Source organism: Neomonachus schauinslandi, chromosome 12 (genome assembly GCF_002201575.2).
Source record: "Neomonachus schauinslandi chromosome 12, ASM220157v2, whole genome shotgun sequence".
Classification (NCBI taxonomy): Eukaryota; Metazoa; Chordata; class Mammalia; order Carnivora; family Phocidae; genus Neomonachus; species Neomonachus schauinslandi.
This window is the reverse complement of record NC_058414.1, coordinates 14,659,375-14,685,736: the sequence shown is the minus strand read 5'-3', so window position 1 is coordinate 14,685,736 and position 26,362 is coordinate 14,659,375. Positions and strand designations below refer to the sequence as shown.

General features: G+C 41.7%; 1 protein-coding gene across 2 annotated transcripts in view; it reads right to left on the bottom strand.

Moving 5' to 3' along the window:
* Positions 1-26,362, bottom strand: part of AMPH (amphiphysin) — a 299,854-nt gene that overhangs the window by 272,750 nt on the left and 742 nt on the right. The window lies entirely within an intron of this gene.

The following is a 26,362-nucleotide window of genomic DNA, read 5'->3' as shown; positions in this document are numbered from 1 at the left end:
GCATTTAGAGAATATGACAGTCAGTGGACACAGGACAGACCATAAAGAGAATATGACAGAAAGAATTAGCCCAATGTGAGAATTATATTCTGTGCTGCGTAAGATGTTGAGGAAATTTCCAGAAAGCTTCAAAATGAGGCAAATAAGGGCAACTGCACCTGTCTGGAATAGGCCGATGTGGTCATTTATGAAGACCATAGGTGGTAAATGAACCTTCCAATGTTGGCCCTGATTCACCTGTGCACTAAAATCTTTCTAAATAAGAGATATTTGCACTGTCCCCAACAAAGCACACGCAGAAAAAAATTACAGTAAACAGATCTAGAAGACAAAGAATAATTACACATCAGGCACACAGCCAAATTTTATCCACCAAAGGCTTGAGAGACAAAAGTGGGGGACAAGTGGGAGGACCACACACAGAAGCCTAAGGGTCCTTAAGAAACACGTCATAAGACCACTGCTAGACACCTTGCCAGGTGGTCCGCCAAAAATGTCCCCATCCTCCTACAGGCTCCAAGCACAGCCTCAGATGACAGTAGAATCTAAGACAAATGCAAACCACAGGAGGGAAGGAGAGAGTAATAAACCTTCTAGCTCCCCAGACCCAAAACTCTGCTCCTTCTGCATGCTCACCATGTCTGAGAATGGGGTTAGGTCTGTGTGCTGGGAAGCACCTGGGAGTCTGGGATGGAGAAAGGAGACACCAGGAATGAGGATACACACCTCTACCTGAGCTCCAGCACAGAGAGGGTGAGAGCATGGAATCTGAGTCCCATGGCCTGGGTTGGAATCCAGGCTCAGCCACATTGCACTCATGTGTTGAGCCTCTGGGAACCTCAGTTTCCTCAAGAACTGCCCTATAAGTTTTCTGAAATCTGAATGAGATTCTCATCCAAAGACCCAGCACTTATTATTATGAGCAAGAATCCTGCCCGTAATACAATTTCCACCACACATCAACTACATTCCCCCCTCATCCATCTGGCAGCCTCGTGAGAACTGTCAGCTGAAGCAAATAGGAGCCCAATTCAAAGTTTTTCTCTTTTCTCTCTTTTCTTCTCATTCTTCCCATTCTAAGAATAGCATTTTCTGGGATGCCTGGGTGGCTCAGTCGGTTAAGCATCTGCCTTCGGCTCAGGTCATGATCCCGGGGTCCTGGGATCGAGTCCCGCATCGGGCTCCCTGCTCCGCGGGGAGCCTGCTTCTCCCTCTGCCTCTGTCTCTCTCTCTGTCTCTCATGAATAAATAAATAAAATCTTTAAAAAAAAAAAAAAGAATAGCATTTTCTTTTCATTTTTTTTCTAATGGTTTTTTCCTATTTGGAGGCACAAGGTCATTAATCAAAATAGATTATCATTTTTATTAAGTAGCACCTCTCCATCCTTCAGAAAAAAATGACAAAGGATTCACATGTGACTCATTCTAAGCCTAGTGATGATTAATGAAACCTATTTATCACATAAATACAAATTTCCTGCAACAAGGATAAAACCATTAGCCTTTCTTCTTTGAAGTCCAGAGCCTTGGGGTGCTGAACAGGGGAGTAGGTACTTCTGCAGAACTGAAAAGGCCTGGACAGAGGGCGAATAGATACACCGTAGGAAGTTCGGGAGCTACATCAAAGAAGGTAAGAAAAGGAAGCAAGAGGGGAAAGGGAGGAGACAGTGGAGGAGCACGGACTGAAACTCAGGTGTCGGGAGCTAAAGCAAGAGGAAGAGAAGGGTGTGTCTGGGGAGGGGCACAGCGCCATTATAAATGGGCCGGTGGAAGACGGATGACGTGAAAAGCATCTCCAGAACGCTCTGCCGTGTATTGCTTGATATACACCACCTCTGCAACCTCTTGAGAGACTTTAGCAAAGACTTCTAGTAACCTCCTAAGGCATCTTTGGAGGTCACACTGGGTTCTCCAGGAAAACCTAAAGGAAGAATGTGCTTAGTATTTCTTTTCATCTTAGATGTTTGACCCAATATTCCTTTAGGACTTACAGTGCTATGCTGAGTGTTTGAAGCCTAAACTCACTAAAAAAGGAAAGCCATCACCTTAGGCTTCTCACGGTTTTGAATACACAGTATTACATGTAATCCCCACAACTGGGTAAGGTAGAAATCACTACTGTTACCAACGAAGAAACAGAAACTCAAGAGAGATTCCCTAACTCAAGAGCCAGGACTCAAACACCTGCTCCCCGCCCCTCCCCACCCCCACCCCGCCAACGCTTTTGGGTTTTGTTTTGTTGCTTTTTTTCCTTAATTGTGGTGAGATTCACATAAAATTCACCATTTTAACCATTTTGAAATGAACAATGGTGGCGTTTAGTACATTCATACTGTGTGTAACCATCACCACTATCTGGTTTCAGAACATTTTCAGCACCCCAAAAGGAAAATCCTGTACCCTTTAAGCAGGGAGACCACATTCCTTCCTCCCCAGCCCCTGGCAGCCACTAATGTGCCTTCTGTCTATATGGACGTGCCTATCTTTGATATTTCATATAAATGGAGTCATTGTTTTTGTCTGGCTTCTTTCACTTAGCATAATGTTTTCTAGGTTCATTCAGGCTGTAGCCTGTGTCAGAATAATAACCCTTTTTAAGACAGTAATATTCCACTGGATAGATATACCATGTTTTATTTATTCATTATGGGATGGATATTTGGACTGTTTCCACCTTTAGCTAAGCTAATATGAATAATGCTGCTATAAATATTCATGTCCAAATTTTAGTTTGGACAACGGTTTTTGATTCATTTGGGAAACCCCATACTTTTAAATTCTTTTAATCACTGCACTGCCCTGACTCTTCAAAATGGGATGGATCCTCATGACAACAACTGTGCTACAAGGTGTCCAAAGAGGCTCAGAAAGTATTTGTTGATGGGACAGTGACAGAAATGATACATTCAGAGAAATGTCCTAAATTCTACCAACTGAACCTTTCTCAATTTCACTACTAATTTCTGAAGTTCCCAAGTAAGTATAGAAGCTATCCCCAATACCAAAGAATTTAACCAGCACTTAAAAGTCACCTCATTTTTTAAATTACAAACTCCCATGTAACTAAATGTCCAAAGCAGGACACCCAAAATGCTAAAATAATTAAATGTGCATTAGGTTATGTATTAACAACGCATGTCCAATTTTTGAAAGCAGAATGTTTGCATGCAATGTTTCAAGCTAACATCGAAGAGCCTCTGGTCAAAAGCAAGAGTGTGAAAAGGTCCTTCCAGAAGCCATCAGGGTCTCAAGTGAAGCAAGAGGTACAGACGGGTGAGGAAGGGAGGGGACAGAAACTGGGAGAGTTTGTTTCTATTACTGGAGAATGGTCTAATGTCTGCTAAGTCATCTATTCCCATGACTACACGATGAAATGAAACTGTAGGGGGTCTCGATGCTACAAGGAGGAACACCAGCAACTTTGCACCATTTTCCTGGTAATAGATTTTATTTTAATTGCATATACTAATGAAGGTACTGAAAATAGAAAATAATATCCAGGCCTTGGTGGGACTAATTCCTGACATTACAAACATTAAGTCTATTAAAAACTCCATTTATAAAGCATGATGAAAATTACTAAAAGGATGGAACTTTCTTTGATTTGCTGAAAAGGCTGAAAAGGCTGAAAAGGCTCATATAAATCAGCCATTTTCTGTGGCTATTCATAAAATCCCTGTGGTCAGAGTTTCTGTGGGTATCTGCTTGTATAAGATGCGAGCTTTGCTGGCGTGCCGGGCTGTGGGCGTCTGAGCGTGAATCGTGGGCCAGCTTTCCTAGATGTGGCCCCACGGCCACTGACCGCTATTCTGATTATCCTCACACTTCATTTCTCTGCACCTCAGGGTCCTCACCTGTAAAAATAAGGCTAAAGCTTTCTATCTGCCAGTACTGCTGTGAATATTAAGTTAGATAAATTGCCTCTCTTGCCCCCTCCTCCCATCTCCCCTTCCCTAGATAGCTCCCCACCCTCGTAATGGATCACTTTGATCCCTGTTGAGGTCTTTCAGGTCTGGAGAAATAGCTATGATCCTCAACAGCACACCAAAAAGCCTCAAGACTTACAGGAAGAAGGGCTGATCATTTTATCTCTGAAACAGATCTCCCCAATCCCCCAATATATGATGCCGCTAACTGTCCCTACTGACACCAAGTATCAATACTGCCATCAAACCACAGAAACAGAACTGAGGTCTCATATAGAAATAAATCAAGGCGGGGGCGCATGGGTGGCTCAGTCGTTAAGCGTCTGCCTTCGGCTCAGGTCGTGATCCTGGGGTCCTGGGATCGAGCCCCGCATCGGGCTCCCTGCTCCGCGGGAAGCCTGCTTCTCCCTCTCCCACTCCCCCTGCTTGTGTTCCCTCTGTCGCTGTATCTCTCTCTGTCAAATAAATAAAATCTTAACAAAAAAAAAAAAAGAAAGAAAGAAATCAAGGCAGAAGGGTCTAGTCGCTAGATGCTGTCACCCAGGCATTAAAGTATTCTGTTTGCCTCTCTCTTATGCATGATAAAAATGCCTCGGCAGCTAATTACTTTAACCCACATGCCCAGTCTGCATTGGGAATCAAAATCATGCAAGGTCCATTTTCCCCTGGGCAAGCCAAATTAGAAACGCTCCTACAGAAGAACAGGTGACAAAGAAGATACGTGTTTTCTGAGCAACACAATGGGCAGCTTAGATGAACTATTCTCTTTCTGTTACTGTATTACCTGTGCTTTATGTAGTCAATAATAAGTCATCATGAATCAAAGAGCATTATTTTCAGCAGAAGTAAAGTTTTGGTAAAAGACTCATGGGCTCTTGGCACCAATCCCACTCCCTTGGAAGATAAGATAAGGCAAAGAGGCAAACCATCAAATTCCTGGACTAAGAGAGTCAGGCTGCCAAAACCAGTCTCTGTTTTCAGGCTGGACCCTTCAGTAGGAACTCTTTTCAGGGCTGGTTAACAGTATCAACACAAACCAGAATATACGGGCAGCACCCACAAGGGCAAGGGGACAGTCATCTTTGGACGAACAAGGGTTCTCTTCTTCAGTGGAGGTTTTCTTTTACTTCTGCCTGACTCTGTGCCAATAAAGCCCCTCAAAGCCAACTTGAGAGACATCTGTTAGACTTTCTTCTGATGCTTAGTGAGACCCAGAAATCCTCCTGCCTACACTCGGCTGCAGCGGCCACTGGCTCACAACACCTCTAGACACTTCGCCAAAAGCATCAGGCACACTACTGCCTGGGGCCATCCCTAGGATTCCAGGAGGGCAGTTGGTGAGGAATCTGGCTCAAACATTGGTCCATCCTCATTACAACCATGAACACTGCATTCTTCAAGTGTACTGAACCAAGAATATGGTATAAGCAAAAAAAGATGGAGCTAAAGCTGTGGTCTCTATAATCTCAATTTAAAAGCCTTCTTTCTCGGGGCGCCTGGGTGGCTCAGTCGTTAAGCGTCTGCCTTCAGCTCAGGTCATGATCCCGGGGTCCTGGGATCAAGCCCCGAGTCGGGCTCCCTGCTCCGCGGGAAGCCTGCTTCTCCGGCTCCCACTCCCCCTGCTTGTGTTCCCTCTCTCGCTGTGTCTCTCTGTGTCAAATAAATAAAATCTTTAAAAAAAAATAAAAGCTTTCTTTCTCTTTTTTAACAAAATTGGGGTCAGGTGGCTTACAGTATAAATGCATTTACAAGAGTGGTTATCCCTAGTTAATGGATTGTAGGTTAATTAATGGATATTCAGCAATTAACATGTAATACACTTGTAACTATAAAGTCACCCTTTCTTAAAAAGGAAACTTAGTCACAGATCAGATTGAAAACTCTCAAAAGATAATCATTAAATTCATCCCTTCCAGAATCACTTTCTAAAAATTTACTGTTAAAAAACCAGAGTGAAAGGGGGTTAATATAAAATATGAAAGAATATAAAAGAAATCCAGTGATTTACAGAAAATTAAAATCCATAAAAGGGCCCATGCAAGTAAACAGCCAACTTAGCTGAGATTTTATTCTATGAAGAATGTAAAATGCTCAGCTTACATGGTTTAAAAAAATAGTACCCACCACATATGGAGAATTTACTCTAGCCCAGGCACTGTGCTAAATGTTTAACATGCCTTATCTACTAATCTGCTTAATAGTCCCTTAAGTGTTTTATAAATTTTACAAATGATGGAAGTGAAATTTATGGAGGTTAAATGACTTCTCTCTAGCCAAATGACAAGCAGTTAAAAGAATCACATTTTATTTTTTTTTTTTAGATTTTATTTATTTATTTGAGAGAGAGAGAGAAAGTTTAGGGGGAGGAGCAGAGGGGAGAGGGAGAAGCAGACTCCCCATGAGCAGGAAGCCCCATGTGGGGCTCGATCTCAGGACCATGAGATCATGACCTGAGTAGAAATCAAGAGTCAGATGCTTAACCGACTGAGTCGCCCAGGCACCCTGGGGAGAACCACATTTTAAACACAGATCTGTCCGTCTTTACCAGCTTTATAAATTTTTTTTAAAAGAATATAAAACATTCAGTAATATAGAAACAAAAATATTATTTATTTTCATCTTATGAGCTCATATAGAAAAGAGCCAAGGAGTATTACAAGAGCAGCCGAATGAGAGAACAGAAAGGAAGAAAAACAGAAGCAAGGTGAGCAGCACCCAGACATCAGGTCAAATATCAGGTTCAATGATCCAGCAATCCCACTTCCAGGTATGTATCCAAAAGAACTGAAATCAGCATCTTCAAGAGATATCTACATTTCCTCGTTCCCTGCAGCATTATTCAGAATAGTCAAGAGGTGGAAGCAGCCTCAGTGTCCATCAATAGATAAATGGATAAAGAAAATGCGGTCTATACATACAGTGGAATACTGGGCAATCTTAGAAAAGAAGGAAATTCAGGGCACCTGGGTAGCACAGTCGGTTAAGGGCCTGACTCTTGGTTTCAGCTCAGGTCGTACGTGATCTCAGGGTCAGGGGATCAAGCCCTGCGTCAGGTTCCCATGCTCATTGTGGAGTCTGCTTGATTCTCTGTCCCTCCCCTGCTCACTCTCTCTCTCTGGCTCTCTAAAATAAAAAAAAATTTAAAAAAAGGAATTCGGACATATAGTACAACATGGATGGACCTTGAGGACATTATGCAGAGGGAAGCGAGCCAGTCACAAAAGGACAACTACTTCATGAGTCTACTCCTGAGAGATATCTAACATAGTCAAATCCATAGAATGAAAGAGGAGAATGGTGGTCACCAAGGGCTGGGGGGAGAGGGGGAATAAGGAGTTGCAAACAAGGGGCATGAAGTTTCCACTAAGCACAATGAACAGGTTCTAGAAAGCCACTGTAAAACACTGTACCTGTGTTAACAGTACTTCCTTGTATACTTAAAATATATCAAGAGGGCAGATCTCATATTGTGTTCTTATCACAATAAAAAAGTTTTTTAAAAGGAGGTAAACGTCTCTTATCTAGGCCCTGGGATCATTTTTGTTCCACAAAATGATGATTATTTGATGAATCCTTGTGTATCGCTCTGATTCCTAAACCTCCGGTCTACACTGTAGAAGGCATAGCCAACACAGGAAGGATTCTTTCAACTTCTATAGTCTGCCTGTGCAGGAACTCCACGACTGTCATTTGCAGAAGCCCAGGACAAAAGCAACTCCACAGGTGTATTCTAGCCACTGGCCACAGGTAGCCTCACCTAACTGTGTCTCCTTAGATTAGCACGTTTTGTCCACAGGTGTATCAAATATATTATACACGGGGCTGGAACAAAGGGCTTAATTAATTCCTTATTTCATCAATGTCAGTAGTAAGAATTAATTATTAAACCCTTGATTCTACTGAGGAAATAGTCAAGTCACAGGAAAAGAGATGAACCTGTGTACTACAAATGTAACAGATCCCAAACAGGGTCCGAGTACACACTGTCAGCAGTTGGCTAAGCAAATGACACAGGTCTGAGGACACGGATCTGATCACTCACTTCCCTTCCAACTCTCAAGCTCGGAGTCTAGGTTCAGTGAGGACACTAGTAAGACTGGTTTGGTTTTCCCCCATCACCACCATGAAAACTCCACTAGCATTTCAAAGAGGGTTCAGAGCTTGAAGAGAAGACAAGGTGGATTTCTTTTATGTCTCACCCACAGGATCAAGTTTCTTCCCTATAATCTGAACAGTTTTCTCAAAGGGCCTCACGGCGTCCATATAGAGAGAGCTTTTAAGGGGAAATAAAGAGAGAAAATGCCTTTCTACCTTGGTCTTACCTAAAGGTGGTTCTCTGCAGGAACAGGAATCAGGGTTTTCAAAAGATTCCATGGCTATGTTTCCCTACAGCTAAGGATGAGGGTCACACACCGCCTGTGAGGTACCCAAAGGAAGACAGATGTCAAATGGTCTATCCTCACCCGTGGCTCTGGGGCACCTCTTTAGCACACCTGCGTGCTACCAAAGGAACTATGTGTTATGTGCCAGGTTCTCTCCATTGAAGCAAGGCACTTCCCCAGTTGGCCCAAATAGTGTGTGGAGTATATACTTAGATCCTCTTTTTGCCATCTATTCTAAAGGAAGATTGAAAATATGTAAATACAGCACTAATTTGATACCTTGAGAAAGACACTAAAATCCTAAGAAGTTAAAAATAGCTACCATTTATATTCTATGGAAATACCACATACTTTGCCAATATTTAAAATATTAAGTCAGATTCTAACTGCAGTCTGAAAAATCTGCATCATTATTTGCATTTTACAGAAGTGGAAACAGAGGTTCAGAGAGACATGCCTCAAGACCGCAGAGCTGGGAAGTGAGAAGGTAGGGATTCGAACCCACACCTGACTAATTCCAAACGCTCTTTCCACCATCCTGAACTGCTTCCAAATCTTAGCAAATCTTTCTGTATTTCTAGCTTCTCTTTTACCAAAAACACCCCTCCTAAGGTAACATGGCTACCTCCAAATAGTCCCTTGATGGCATCTTCAGCGACTACCACCAGCATTGGACCCAAAACAGATGGACCTTTAGCATCACAATTCATATGAAAATACCACCCAGAGGTCAAACCTCAAAGCCATCCATTGATATACTTGGCCACTGAGGTGGCTGCCTTCCGACTGATTAGAATAAAAATACTTTGTGATGACTCCAGGGAGGACTTAATGAAAGAGATCAATCTTCTCAACAGATAGAATCTGGATAATTTCTAAGTAATCAAGCACCTGCTCATCATCCCTAATTCTGAACGGATAGTATTTCTCTACCTTGCCTGAGTCATCCTTGCACCTTCCATAAAACAATCTCTCCTTTCACAATATGCCTCCTTAGACAATAGGCACAAAACTCAATGGGAAAAAAATGATTAAATGAATGTGTATTCTTAAGTTGAACTGCAGGAAACTGATGATATTCGACACTTTCTGATTCACACACACACAAAAAAAAGCAATTTCAAAGGGTTCAAACAAAACCTTAAGACAGAGGTTTAGCTGCAGGAATAAAAGCCAAAAAGCATAGCAGCTTCTGTAGAGATAGATTTCCCTTGCTCTGTCATGCACCTGTCCAATGAGTGAGTAACCCAGGCTGTTGTGGCGATTTCTCAGTGGGGTGGACCCTGGCTCCTCCACTCTCATTTTCCTGCCACACTCAGGCTCAGCATATGAGATGGCATGATGATCACTGACTGGTCTCAGGTCTCAACCCCTCCTCCCACCATTCCATCCATATCCCAGACAGCAGGGCGGAAAGGGAGCGGGGGGGGGGGGGGGGGGGGGAGGGAGGAGCACAAATCAAGACCTAGAGGTTTTACATCTGTGCCTTCTGCCCACCCCCCACTGGGCAGAGGCAACTCACATGGCCACAGCTAGCTGCAAATGAGGTGGGGAAATGCTATCTTTAGCTGGATAGTCACATGTGCAGCGAAAATTAGGGTTCTGTTACCAAAGGAGAAGGGAAGAAATGATACTAGGTCCTACCTGCCATTTCTGTCACACACAGAAAGAATAGGAGCTGGTGGTACACAGTGCTAACAGGGTTTCTAGGATGGATCAGATAAAACTTACTGATTGGCGGGGCGCCTGGGTGGCTCAGTGGTTAAGCATTTGCCTTCCGCTCAGGTCATGATCTCAGGGTCCTGGGATCGAGCCCTGGAGGGGCTCCCTGCTCAGCGGGGAGCCTGCCCCTCTCTCTCTCTCTCTCTCTCTCGCTCACTCTCTCTCTCAAATAAATAAATAAATCTTTAAAAAAACAACTTACTGAGTTGGAAGGCTCTGGAAAGATGTAAATGGAGTTTTTCAAGCGAACTGGAATTCAGAGGAACTCACATTCCCAGCATACACAAGTTCCTATGAAGCAGATATAGGTACATCCACAAGTTCACTGATGGCTCAGGAAAAATCTGCCCTTTGTCAGTCTGGGAGCACGGGCATCCCTGCTCTGCTCTCTGACCCATCTGTGAGGCCAGGATTGGTGGCATTTCTTTCTCCTACTCCTCCTGGTGCCCCACTCCAAGGTGAGCTGCGAAGACTGTGTAGGGCATCCATCTTGTAGGAAATGAAATGAATTCACATATTCAAAAATTCTTTATGATTTTTCCAAACCCATCTTTCGAGGCACAAGGACCCCAAGTTACCAGTGCCTCCTTCAAGTGCCACAAGATTCTGAACATCGCATTCTGAGTGGTTTGAGCTACTCAGATAAAACTACCATCTAACCAAAACCAGATGGTTGTCACATAAGTTTTCCCCAGTTTAAGAAAATATAGTATACAGGGGCGCCTGGGTGGCTCAATCAGTTAAGCGGCTGCCTTCGGCTCAGGTCATGATCCCGGGGTCCTGGGATCCAGCCCTACATCGGGCTCCCTGCTTGGCGGGAAGCCTGCTTCTCCCTCTCCCACTCCCACTACTTGTGTTCCCTCTCTCCTGTCTCTGTCAAACAAACAAACAAACAAACAAACAAATAAATGAAAATACAGTATACAAAATCCAAAAGTTAAAAAGAAGGTAACTGGGGGGCGCCTGCGTGGCTCAGTCGCTTAAGTGGGTAAGTGTCTGCTTTCGGCTCAGGTCAGGATCCGAGGGTCCTGGGACGGAGCCTCATGTGGTCAGGCTCCCTGCTCAGCGGGGAGCCTGCTTCTCTCTCTCCCTCTGCCCTTCCCCCCTGTTCGTGCTCACTCTCTCTCTCTCTCAAATAAATAAAATCTTAAAAAAAAAAGAAGGTAACTGAGAGGTCCCAGGGTTTAAATATGATGATGCATAAAGCAATGAATGACTCATAAAGGAATGAAACCCTTTCAGGTACCAGACCACATAAAACTTCTCCCCCACCCTTGGCCACTACATGAGACCTGATATTTTCTCAACTCCACACTGCAGAAGAACCTCCCCGAACTGATGAAAAGAACGTTGCTCTGCAAAGTTTTCGGTCATTCCAGAAAATGTGAGCTCTCTGGAACCAAACATCCAAGATCATGTCCCACACCCATACTGAACTGGTTAAGTAATCTCAAGCAAACCACCTCACCTGTTCCTTTCTGGGTTCCAGGCTCCACATCTGTAAACTAGGGATAGTAATAACACATACTACATAGGCTCACTATGAGGTTAAATTAATATATGCAAATTGTTCATAACCCTGCCTAACAGAAAGCACCCAGTTCTTTTTTTTTTTGCTTGTTTAGTGGTTTTTATTCTAATAAATAGTACATAACATAAAATTTACCATTTTAACCATTTCTTAAGCATACAAGTCAGTGGCATCAAGAGCATTCACAGTGTAACCATCACCACTACCCATTTCCAGAACTTTTCACCATCCCAAACAGAAACTCTACACCCATTAAATAGTAAGCTCCCCTCTCTCCTCAGCCCCTGATATATGCCTCTACTATAATTTCTCTTTATGAACATGAAAGCCCCCAATTCTTAATGCAAACCAGATGAGCACAAGACATAGGATGCTTTGAGTGAAAATTTTCCATAATCCTTCATTTCTTTTTAGTAGATCAAATGCTAAAGAGGCAAACAAAGCCTGGCTCTGAGAGTCCCTGCCCCACAGTGGAATAAAATGCCTCCTTCACCATGACAGCAGGGTAAGCTCTGCGGCAGGAAGGTAGAAGAGAAGGAAGAGAAAAGCCATCCCCTCCACAGAGAGGAGAATAAGGGATGGGAGAAAAGTGCATCCCAATTTTCCCCTCTCCTCCCTTTGGAGCAAGGATAACGTCAAGGGCAAAGAAGAGCTTTGGCCCTGACACCCCATGGACACTCTATAAAGATCACTTCTCAGCCTGCCCTTCTCACCAACTGTGGGCGCAGCAACACCACTCTGCGGCGACACTATTCAACCAGGTGAAAGAGACCCTGAAGTTTAAATTCCCCAAGAGGCCCTTGATACTCATGTGGTGAACACAGAGTTCCTTGGAAGTGCAGCCAGGAAACTTGCCAGATTGGAAGAGAGGCCAGTTACTGGGGCAGTGACCACGTGGCTGGGGATCGGAGCCCAAAGTCAGTCCAGCCAGATGGCAGAGGAACGTACACCACCAAGAGAAAGCAAGATGAGGCCGTTGGAGTATGCCACTGGGCCTTCCTTGAGCCCAGACATGCAGATCGTAAGTTATTGAACCACATACACCCGCAGAGAAAGCCACTTGTGGGCCAGAGACACTGCTCCTGGAGGACAGGAGGCAGAGCAGAGCACACCACAGAACCTTGCACACTATTTGCACCACCATCTCTGGCCCCACACCCTAACTACACAGATACAATCTGTACACTTCTTCTGTGCATGTGAATTGTACTCTGAGTTATAACTGGTGACCACTCCACCACCACCTAACTTAAATATTGACAGGTTCTTGAGAGAGAAATGTTCCTATGACTATGTGTAAATTTTTTTTAAAATTTTATTATGTTATGTTAGTCACCATACAATACATCATTGGTTTTTGATGTGGTGATCCACGATCCATTGTTTTCGTATAACACCCAGTGCTCGATGCAGTACGTGCCCTCCTTAATACCCACCATGGGGCTAACCAATACCCCTCCCTCCCCTCTAAAACCCTGTTTTAGAGTCCATAGTCTCTCATGGTTCATCTCTCCCTCCAATTCCCACCCCCCTCATTTTTCCCTTCCTTCTCCTAGTGTCCTCCATGCTATTCCTTATGTTCCACAAATAAGTGAAACCATATAATTGGCTTTCTCTGCTTGACCTATTTCACTTAGCATAATCTCCTCCAGTCCCATCCATGTTGATGTAAAAGTTGGGTATTCATCCTTTCTGATGGCTGAGTGATATTCCATTGTATATATGGTCCACATCTTCTTTACCCATTCATCTGTTGAAGGGCATCTCGGCTCTTTCCACAGTTTGGCTATTGCGGACATTGCTGCTATGAACATTGGGGTGCATATGGCCCTTCTTTTCACTACATCTGTGTCTTTGGGGTAAATACCCAGGAGTGCAATTGGTGGGTCATAGGGTAGCTCTATTTTTAAATTTTTGAGGCACCTCCACACTGTTTTCCAAAGTGGCTGTACCAACTTGCATTCCCACCAACAGTGTAAGAGGAACCCTCTTTCTCCACAACCTCTCCAACATTTGTTGTTTCTCTCCCTGTCCATTTTTGCCATTCTAACTGGTATAAGGTGGTATCTCAATACACTAATGATGCAACTGTAGAAAGAGAAATTATGTGTAAAATCTTAAAACCATTTTTGCCTTAAGCAGTACGAGTCCTATGCAGATATAGCTCTGAACAAACACAACTCTGTTGGCAACGCCAAACTTATCATTTGAAGATACAGACTTTTCAATCTCTCACGACTGCTGATGGGGGTGCAAATTTGGTATACTACTTTGAAAAACTATTTGGTAGTATCTCTTAAAGCTAAATGACACCTACCCTGAGGAACCAGTAATTCTACTCCTAGGTATTAACCCAAGAGAAATTAATAAAATATTAAATATATATATATTGTATATGTATATGCATATATATATATATATATATATATATATATATATATATAAATAAAGACCAGGTGAAACTAACCTACAGGAGTAGAATCAGAATAGTGGCTCCCTAATAAGAGGAAGTGAGAAAAGAGGAAGTATTAACTTAGAAGAAGCATGAAGGAGCCACTGGGTTCTAGAAATGCTCTTCACTTCACCTGTGTGGCAGCAACACACATTTTATTTTACATATATACGTAAAATTTTACCAAGCCATACATCTAAGATTTTTGCAACTTAATACATGCATTCCATACCTTATTCTAAAAGTTTCCTAAAAAACCACACATGCACACACACACCCCCACACATACTTACATACAAATAGTCTTTCTGTTTCAACTTGAGGAAGCAGGGTCTTTAGTGATGACAGGAGAGTCAGCAGAGTTACTATGTTACCCCAAAGAAGTTGCTCTATACACATGCTGACAGGGTCTCCTCTAATGTCCTCTGGAGATCAGTGTAGACTTTTTCCTGGTCACCTCCAATAAAGATTCCCTCTTCATTTACCTGGGCCACCTCTACATACAGACCTCTAGCTGCTGTGGGATGGACAACTGGAAAAAGGTAGGCTACAATGACTTGAAGACTGAATTAATTTTAAAAAATTTAAATACTAGATCAAAATAATTATTTTAAACATGTGTAAAAAGGAACCTGGAGTTGTGGGTATGTGCCACACTTTCATGTTGGAACAATCATAGTACCTGGGCTAATCTTTTTCTTTTTAGCATACTGATATCATCATCATCATCATTTTTTTTTAAAGATTTTATTTATTTATTTGAGACAGAGAGAATGAGAGAGAGCACATGAGAGGGAGGAGGGTCAGAGGGAGAAGCAGGCTCCCTGCAGAGCAGGGAGCCCGATGCGGGACTCGATCCAGGGACTCCAGGATCATGACCTGAGCCGAAAGCAGTCGCTTAACCAACTGAGCCACCCAGGCGCCCATCATCATCATTATTGAAATATAGTTGACCTAACTCCTACTTTATCAGTAAATACATTAAATGTAATGAATTAAACACCAAAATTAAAAGGCAGAGATTGGCAGAATGGATAAAAAATAACAAACTACATACTGTCTGCAAGAGACACAATTTAGATCCAAAGAAATAAATAGGTTGAAAGTACAAGAATGGAAAAGATATACCATGCAAACAGTAACCAGAAAAGAGCTGGAGTGTCTATAATATCAGAAAACAGACTTTAAGAAAAATATTGTTATTAAATACAAAGAACAACAATTTATAGTGACAAGAAGGTCAATTCATGAAGAAGATATAACAAATAGAAATATTTATGCACCTAATGAAAGTATACCAAAATAGGGGCACCTGGGTGGCTCAGTTGGTTGGGCGACTGCCTTCGGCTCAGGTCATGATCCTGGAGTCCCGGGATCGAGTCCTGCATCGGGCTCCCTGCTCAGCGGGGAGTCTGCCTCTCCCTCTGACTCTCCCCCTCTCATGCTCTCTCTCTATCACTATCTCTCTCAATAAATAAATAAAAATCTTAAAAAAAAAAGTATACCAAAATAAATGAAGCAAAACTGATAGAATTGAAGAGAAGAACACAGAATTCAAAATTAATAGTTGAAGAAACCAGTACCTTATTTTCAATACTGGATAGAACAACTAGACAGAAAACCAGTAAGAAAATATAAGATTTGAACACCACTATAAACTGAGGAGTCCAAACACACATCTATAGAATACTTCATTCAACAACAGTAGACTACAATTCTTCTCAAGTGGACATGGAACATCCTTCAGGATAGATGATAAGTTAGACGAAAAAACAAGCCTCAATAAATTTATTTTTTCTAATTTTACTGAGATACAATTAAGTATGTAATGTTGCATAAACTTAAGGTGTATAACCTAATATTTTGATAGATGCATATAGTGCAAAATGATTATCCCAAGTTTAGTTAACATCATCATCTCACATAGTTACAAATTTTTTCTTGTGATGAGAACTTTTAAGATCTACCTTCTTGGCAGCTTTCAAATATAAAATACAGTATTGTAACTATCATCACCAAACAGTACATTACATTCCATAACTTCTTTACCTTATAACTGGAAGTTTGTACCTTTTGATCATCTTCACCCAAATCCCACCCTCAACAAATTTAAAAGAACTGAATCACATACAGTATGTTATCCAACTATGACTGAATGAAATTAGTAACTTATAACAAGGGAAATTTAGAAAATTAAAAAATGTGGAAATAAAACAACGCACTCCTAAATAACCTATATATCAAAGAAAAGAGCTTTCCCCCTAAGGTCAGGAACGCGGCAGGGATGTCCACTATCACCACTGCTATTCAACATAGTACTGGAAGTCCTAGCCACAGCAATCAGACAACAAAAAGAAATCAAAGGCATCCGAATCGGCAAAGAAGAAGTCAAACTCTCACTCTTTGCAGATGATATGATACTTTATGTGGAAAACCCAAAAGACTCCACCCCCAAACTGCTAGAACTCATACAGGAAGTCAGTAAAGTGGCAGGATATAAAATCAATGCACAGAAGTCAGTGGCATTCCTATACACCAACAACAAGACAGAAGAAAGAGAAATTAAGGAGTCGATCCCATTTACAATTGCACCCAAAACCATCAGATACCTAGGAATAAATCTAACCAAAGAGACAAAGGATCTTTACTCAGAAAACTATAAAATACTCATGAAAGAAATGGAGGAAGACACAAAGAAATGGAAAAACGTTCCATGCTCATGGATTGGAAGAACAAATATTGTGAAGATGTCAATGCTACCTAGAGCAATCTACACATTCAATGCAATCCCCATCAAAATACCATCCACTTTTTTCAAAGAAATGGAACAAATCATCCTAAAATTTGTATGGAACCAGAAAAGACCCCGAATAGCCAGAGGAATGTTGAAAAAGAAAAGCAAAGCCGGCGGCATCACAATTCCGGACTTCCAGCTCTATTACAAAGCTGTCATCATCAAGACAGCATGGTACTGGCACAAAAACAGACACATAGATCAATGGAACAGAACAGAGAGCCCAGAAATGGACCCTCAACTCTATGGTCAACTCATCTTCGACAAAGCAGGAAAGAATGTCCAATGGAACAAAGACAGTCTCTTCAACAAATGGTGTTGGGAAAATTGGATAACCACATGCAGAAGAATGAAACTGGACCATTTCCTTACATCACACACAAAAATAGACTCCAAATGGTTGAAAGACCTCAATGTGAGACAGGAGTCCATCAAAATCCTAAAGGAGAACACAGGCAGCAACCTCTTTGACCTCAGCCGAAGCAACTTCTTCCTAGAAACATCGCCAAAGGCAAGGGAAGCAAGGGCAAAAATGAACTATTGGGACTTCATCAAGATAAAATGCTTTTGCAAAGCAAAGGAAACAGTCAACAAAACCAAAAGACAACCGACAGAATGGGAGAAGATATTTGCAAATGACATATCAGATAAAGGGCTAGTATCCAAAATCTATAAAGAACTCACCAAACTCAACACCCAAAGAACAAAGAATCCAATCAAGAAATGGGCAGAAGACATGAACAGACATTTTTCCAAAGAAGACATCCAAATGGCCAACAGACACATGAAAAAGTGCTCAATATCGCTCGGCATCAGGGAAATCCAAATCAAAACCTCAATGAGATACCACCTCACACCAGTCAGAATGGCTAAAATTAACAAGTCAGGAAATGACAGATGTTGGCGGGGATGCGGAGAAAGGGGAACCCTCCTACACTGTTGGTGGGAATGCAAGCTGGTGCAGCCACTCTGGAAAACTGTATGGAGATTCCTCAAAAAGTTGAAAATAGAGCTACCCTATGATCCAGCAATTGCACTACTGGGTATTTACCCCAAAGATACGAAAGTAGGGATCCGAAGGGGTACGTGCACCCCGATGTTTATAGCAGCAATGTCCACAATAGCCAAACTGTGGAAAGAGCCAAGATGTCCATCGACAGATGAATGGATAAAGAAGATGTGGTATATATATACAATGGAATATTATGCAGCCATCAAAAGGAATGAGATCTTGCCATTTGCAACGACGTGGATGGAACTAGAGGGTATTATGTTGAGTGAAATAAGTCAAACAGAGAAAGACATGTATCATATGATCTCACTGATATGAGGAATTCTTAATTGCAGGAAACAAACTGAGGGTTGCTGGAGTGGGGGGTGGGGTGGGAGGGATGGGGTGACTGGGTGATAGACACTGGGGAGGGTATGTGCTCTGGTAAGCGCTGTGAATTGTGCAAGACTGTTGAATCTCAGATCTGTACCTCTGAAACAAATAATGCAATATATGTTAAGAAAAAAAAAAAGAAGAAGAAGGTAGCGGGAAGGGAAGAATGAAGCGGGGGAAATCAGAGGGGTAGACGAACCATGAGAGACGATGGACTCTGAAAAACAAACAGGGTTCTGGGGGGGGTGGGGAGGATGGGTTAGCCTGGTGATGGGTATTAAAGAGGACACGTTCTGCATGGAGCACTGGGTGTTATGCACAAACAATGAATCATGGAACACTTCATCTAAAACTAATGATGTAATGTATGGGGATTAACATAAGAGTAAACATAAATAAATTGGCCCATGGATATGTTCTCAAGAAATTGTAATTATTATCAGTTAAATTTTGCATAATGCTGTGTATATAGTGTTATTATATTCTTTCATGGGTAAATTTTTGAACTCTGTGATGATGGTACTTTCATTTTGTAAATCTTAGCCATTATCAAGGTTATCTGGAAAACTGTATCTGCAACACACGAAATCTTTACATGTGTTATTCCCTTCAAAGAGCCCACAGGCCCTTATTTCCTCTGAAGTTCTATTCGGATGGCCCCCTAGATATGGCTAAAAAAAAAATTAAAATTATGTTTGAACAGTAAGGTGAAAATTCTCAGGCTTTAAAAAGCCAGAACAATAGGGGCGCCTGACTGGCGCAGTCGGTGGAGCATGCGACTCCTGATCTTGGGATTGTGAATTCAAGCCCCATGTTGGCTGTAGAGATCACTCAGAAGTAAAATCTTAAAAAAAAAAAAAAAAAGCCAAGACAGTTTGAAACTTAATCATAGATACACACACACACGTACACACTCACATCCACCCGTTCCTGAATGGACTGAAGTGACCCTAAAGAAAGTCAACATATAGGAAAAGATGGTGGAGATCCTCTAGGGTAGTATTTCCAAACTCTAGTCTTGAGATCAATTTGGTATGCTCCCACAAGCATTTTCTTAGAAATGGAATAGAGTGGGATGGAATGGATCATCAGTGCTTGATGATATCAAATCTTTCCTAACTTAGGAATTCGGGCATCATGGGAAATCTTGGAACAGGGGAGCTATGTGTGTATATTTGCAGGTGTATTTGGAAATGATAAACCCATGGATAAAGACCTCATACATCTGGAGCTCAGGCATCTGCAGCACAGAGTAACCATAGTTGAGGATAACCTAGAGAGAAAGGCTTCCTGTCCCTGCCATTACTATGGGAACCAATAGTGAGGGTAATGTGTTCCTTGATCACAACAGTGCCCACCCGAGGGACAAGAATGACATCTGAATGCTAGACACCATTTTCGGACCATTTTCCACAAGCCCAGAGGAAAAACCACTGATTCCTTTAGAGAGAGGGAACTCCCCATAGGGTTGCTGAACTTCTCCTAAGACAGGAACCCCAAGGGGGAGTAAGAGATTCTTACCACACACTGGATGGGATGCTGAAATCAATTCATTTAAATATTCAAAGAATGGAACCTCATTTTATACTCCAAGTGGGCCGTATTATTTCTATAAGTATTTCAGATATTCTAAGTTGTATTGGTCCACAAAGTTGACTTCTGAAGTATGACTTATGAATCTCATACATATATACACCACACATATAATACGCTATCCTCTAAAGGAGAATGCTAATTTCACTAGTGTTAAAATCTGAGTTCCTGTAGTTTTGATTCCCTACCGTATTGATTCCTGGACATCTGAGTGTGTTTTTAAAAAAATGAAAGAAGGGAGCCTTAATCTGTCAAGAATATCCTCGTGTCACTTTTAATTTGGCAGTTTTTAATACACCCAGAGAAAATGATCTTAGTAAAAGGGAAGGCATAAGCTTGTACAATGTAGAAGCAGGCAACAAGAAAGTCTTCGGGGACGCCTGGGTGGCTCAGTCGTTTAAGTGTCTGCCTTTGGCTCAGGTCATGATCTCAGGGGCCTGGAATCAAGTCCCACGTCGGGCTCTCTGCTCAGTGGGGAGTCTGCTTCTCCCTCTGCCTCTGTCTTTCCCCCCTGCTTGTTCCCCCTCTCTCTCTTCCTCAAATAAATAAATAAAATCTTAAAAATCTTCAGATGACCTTGAAAGAGGAAACCCTGAATTGCCTCGGGGACTCTGTCTCCAAAGTGTCTTCAGATGTAAATGTGGTCATAAAAGCTACTCTTCTATGGACAGGGCCCTGGGTCCCATGGAAAGACTCTCCTGGACAGAGTAAGGTCTTACTTCTCCTATTCTATTTACATATAACATACATAACATAAATACACACATGCACACAAGCACATGCACCCAGAAACACCATCCACATGTTTCTCTTTGAGCATAAACCTAACTGCAGGCATCAGCAAGGCAATAATTTTTTTAAAGACCTACAAGCGTCACATAATTTGGTATATGGGAAGAAATGACATTGTTTTTCTCGCTCTATCACACAATCAATATTGGTATGAACCACATGACTCTACCAATATTTGACTGTTTGACTTATAAAAATGACAAGTTAGCTCAGTTCAACCTAATATTGTTGCAGTTCTTACTATGTACAGAACCTGTAAGAATAATTTATTTGATGTACTACCTTTACAAAATGACAAGAGAAAATGACAGTGATACACAGTGAATCGCTTATGATAATTTCACGAGACAGAGAAAGAATAACGTGGAAGGATGCTTTGCAGGAATACGATATAAACAAGCAAGAACATAGAAAGTTAAATCAATACATCATCACCAAATACGTACAATTCACAAGACATCAGGTCCTTGTCCTCAAGCATATTCAATTTAGTTGGGAAGATATAATACATGAAAAAAATTGCATCTAAGACTTATATAATTTTCACTTGGGGCAGATAAACTGACACAAAGAATATCAAACTGGACACTTCATTAGAATTTAAATACCATAGGTGTGCCTGGATGGCACAGTCCGTTAAACGGCCGACTCTTGGTTTTGGCTCAGGTCACGATCTCAGGGTCATGAGATCAAGCCCCCAGTCCAGCTCTGTGCTCAGTGCAGAGTCTGTTTAAGATTCTCTCTCCTTCTCCCTCTGAGCTCCCCCACCCCCACCACACATACACTCTCTGTCTCTAAAATAAATTTAAAAATCTGTAAAAAAAAAAAAAAATTTAAATAGTGTAATTCCCTTATTAAAATGAAACACAAGCAAAGAAACAAAAACATGTTTAAAGAGATTCATATTATAACATACCAAAAGTTCCTTTGCTCACAAGAGTCATGTTAAAAAAAACATTTAAATGTTTAAAAATGTTTCAAGTTCTCCACCAATTTAAATATTGCACAGAAATCAAGGATGGTTAAGACCAAATAAAGGCCACTAGATTTCACAGAATATGGACAAAAATATAAATCTCAGACGGATTAAATATTTAGTAAAAAAGCTTAGAGATAGACTGTGTTTATTTCCATCTCCTCCCAAAACCCAACTAAAATGATAGTAAAGGAATAAAGAAGGTGTGAGCAAACAATGACAAATGGGGCGAGACATCTTTAGTGGATCAGAGCGGTCAATACAAATTAAGGGAGCAGAAACGAGGATGGAAGAATGGAAACAATTCAGGAAAACAGAGAGGGATAAGAAAAAAAAAAGTGCCTGTACAGAGTAATTAATGAAAAAGCAACCAATTCTCTAGTTTTTTAATATAAAAAAAGAAAAAGAAATAAATGTAAATAATGTTCACCAAAAGAAATTGGAGAAAATGACAGGATATAAATAATTGAAAATAAAAGGATTCTTTCAAAATATGAAAAAAAAGAAGTATATAAGCATATTTTACAGAGATGTTGTGGTTAGTAATAGCTACCTCTGAGGAAACAAGACTGGAAGTTGAGGGAAGGGGACGGGGGTCTGCTACTTTTCATAAGAAGCCCTTTACATTACATTATTTTATTATATTTGATTTTTTAAACTGCATATATTAATTTGGTAGGAAATTTTTAAACAAATATTAAATTGATTATTTATATAAACATGGGACAGACCAGGCCTTTTAAGTATGCCTCAGTGGATACTTGGTTTTAAGATTTTATCTACTTATTTGAGAGAGCAGGGGTGGGGTTCGAGCGGCAAAGGGAGAGGAGAGGGGGACAAGCAGACTCCCCGCTGAGCACAGAGCCAGCAGTGGGGCTCAATCCCACCACCCTGAGATCGTGACCTGAGCTCAAGTCAGACGCTTAACTGACTGAGCCACCCAGGTGGATACTTTTTATTTTGTCAGTGCTGCATTCATTTCCCTTTCTCTACTCTGATTTTCCTTCCTTCTCCACCAGCAACCCATTTGGTCCAGGGGGAACTTCTCCATCCCAGCTTCAGTAGTAGTTTGTGACTGAGGCCCAATCCAACCCATGGTCCTGGTCCTTGGCCAGAGGGTTTTTTTCCCTCCCAGAGAGAAGAACAAGGCCCAGTTTAGGCCAATGAGAATTATACTGAGTTCTCTGTAAATGTTGAAGGAAAAACATGCTCTTGTCTAGAGCTGCTGACAGCCATCTTGCCATCAGGAGAGAAAACCTTCCCCAAGAATGAGGCTGACAGAATGAACAGCAGAGACGAAAGCATGTGAGCCCGAATGTCTGTGGTTGAACCCCAGGTTCCAATCGGTCTGAGGTTTGTCCACCCCAGCCTTTTTCATTAATTATAAGAGCTAGTATCACATAATGGGAAAACACTGGACTGCCTTGGGTTCAAACTTCACCCTTGCTACCTGCTAACTGTGTGACCTTGGGCATGTCACTTTACCCTTTCTTCATCTTTAAAATGAGATAGTAATAGTACCTACCTCATAGAATCAAATGAGTGAATATATATAATACACATATACATAGATTTATATACACACATAGGTATAAGAACATTTATAGTTTAATACAAATATATATGTTAAAATCTCATTTACAATTATATGTGCAAGAGCCATATTTTTAATTTTAGTAATTATATTCCCCTTTTTCCTTAAACCAGTTTGAATTGAATTTTCTGATATTTACAAGTGGAAGGGCCCTGATTATTTCAACACCCAAGAGAGAAGCCATACAAAACCAACTGATAGATTTAAGCAGATATACATAAAACATAAACATAATATAAACATAAACCTTCTCTATGGCAGAAAAAAAATCATCAAAAAATGAAAAAGTAAATAGAAAAGGAAGAAACCATATTTGTAACCTTACACAGAACAGGGTGGAGATGCTACACAAAATGGGCAAAAATATAAACACACAATTCACAAATAAAAATAGGAATATAAAAATGTTTGGTTTTTAATAATCAAACAAATGAAATACATAGGAACTAAATTTTTTCCAGTGACATAGCTAAAGACCATTTTAAATTTTATTATCCAGTGTTGGCAAGTGTCTCATGTACCCCTGTTGAGAATGTTAATGGATACAACCATTCTGAAAGGCAATCTAGCTATAATAAAAATAAGCATATCTTTGACATAATACTTCTAGGAATTTATCTAAGGAAATACTTTAGGGTGTATGCAAACATTATCCCTACTATGAGCAACCATTTTCCCTACAAGTTTTCCCAACGGATTTGTACTTATATACAGAAACATTGGAAACTGAATGTCCAAAAAATAGATTCATTAAAATCCATGCATTTCAATATTGTTCAGTCATTTAAAATGTCGATGCTAAATGTGTACATACTCAAGAATGTTCATGATTATTAATAATCATGTAACATGATTATTATGAAATCAACAGGTCAAAAACCTAAAGGTATAAGCCTGTTTTGTTGTATAAATATATACATGTACATATGGGAAAAGATCCACTAGACTACCCATCAAATGATAGTGAAATTTCTGGGTAGTAGAATTACGATTGTCCTAATTTGTTACTAGGTTTTTTTCTCGTTTATATATTGTTCCCTCTTTCTCCACTGAACCTTCACAGACCTTCAATAAGAACAAAATGTATTTTAAATTCATTAAAAAAACCATAAGACTCCCCCTGAGAGTAGCTTCAGTCATGCATTTGGAGTTAAAATGCATGCAGCTGTTAGATGTAGTGCAGAGGACAAGAAAGTCACAGGAGTAGACTCTCTTTTGAGAAAATTTGGTTGTAAAAATGAGCCAAGGTCTCAAGAACACATGTGGCATACAAATACTGCGATGGAGCACCCGTGCATCAGAGAAGAGGAACAGTCCAAAGATATAAGAGGAAGGAATCACTGGCGGAGATGTCTAATGCCTGCAACAGCAATTTACTGTGTTTTCCACTCTCCAGTAGCTTCTGTTTGGGCTTGGCTGGGCTACCTCAGCTGAATTCCCACATGCCCTTTTCCTTGTGCTGCCTAGGCTCAGGAAAGGGGCAGAAGGTACCCACCGGTAGAACCCATATGCTCAGCTTTTTGGTGTCTTAACCCCCTAAACTTGGTGCAGCAGGCACTCTTCATCAGCTACTTTCCCCAGGGAAGAAAACAGGATACTTGAAGCCCTATGCAAGCCTCCCTTAGACCTCCACTCCCAGGGAAAAGTAACCACCATCCTCAACCGCAATGGTAACACACACCTGACCTTAGTAATGACAAAGTGAGTTTTCAACAATTCATAAGAGCTTGAATACTCTGTAAGACAGATTACGTTTTCTTTTATTTCTGGCATATTAACAGCTGGTGACCTAGATTAAGAAATAATTTAATGTGAAATGGCAGACTATATCATTAAATTCCTTCACAGATGGAAAGTGGATTCAATAAAAAGCTTCAGACCAAAGATTCAAGTAATTACCAGGAAGTGGAGAGGGGGAGGAATACCTACAAGTGGGTAAAATGAACTATGGAAAAATGATGACAAAACCTGGCTGGGATGCCGGAGGATCCTAGCTACTTTCTGGACAAGCAAGCAGGAACTGGAAGAGGGCAGGAAGCCTTGCTAACTCAGCTGCTGAAGGAGGGGCAGGAGAAGGATCACGTTAGTGCAGGATGAGCTTGGGTAGATATTAAAAGAAATACAATCCTCTTACTGCATTGACAGTGTGCATGTGTGGAGGGAGGGACTGGAGGCAGCCACAGAGCCTCTGGGCCTGGGGATTGGCAAAGGGATCAGTGGCCCCTCCTGCTCAATTCCTCGAGGTCGGTGGGAACTGGGGAGCAGCCTGAGCCAGGGTCTGAAGAGGGAAATTCACTGTCCTTTTGAGCAACGCGGCAAATCTGACTTCCAGTAAAAGAGGAAAACACTGAACACCCAGAATCCCAGAGACGGAAAATACTGCCACATGAAAGAGAACACAGTTCAGCTGATAACAAACCATGGGGCTCAGCGAGCCGGTGTTCATTTTCAAGTACAATGTTTAAGCTACAATATGAATGTCCTTTCGCTGGAGACACAAATGAAGACCTCAGTGCTGGCAAGGTCTTGATGACAAGCAGCCATCAGGGGATCCCAATGTCTCGCTCAAGACCTCAACTGCTCAGGGCTGTGCTTGGTGTAAACCCAAGCTCTGTGCCCAGCTCTGGGAGAGAAAAATAAATTACTGAGGCGCCAATTTGCTAGGGAGCTTGTAAAACACTAGGAAACCCAACCTGTACGTGCAATTACGGATCTTTTTTTAATGAAATAAAGCGCCCTCCTTTGTACAGAAATGTGCAGAGAAGAACTATTAGGTTCGGGTCATATTTATTTTTGACCTTCCAGAGGACACTGGCGTCAAAAGGGACACACACTGAGAGAGACCCAAAAAAAAGAGAAAAGGAAAAGGAAAGAAGTGTGTACCTAGATCTCTATTTTGAACTCCAGGATTCACTCGACAGCACTGTATTAAAAGCCATTGGTTTTCCGGGATGAGCCCTATCGATCCCTACAGGTTTTGAGAGTAGCTTCTGCGCTACCCTAGTCGTTTCTGCTGCACTCGGGTTCCCAGGAAACCCCCCCGAGGGAGGACGGCTGCCGCAATCTCCCGGACTTGCGGGCCGGCGCGGAGCGGGCGCCGCGGGCAGGGAGATGCGCGGGGCTCCGGGACAGGCAGCCGGCGAGCCGCCGCACCTGCCGCCGCTCGCGCCCGCCGCCGCCCGGGAGAGCGGGGAGAGCGGCCGGCCGTGCGGGGGG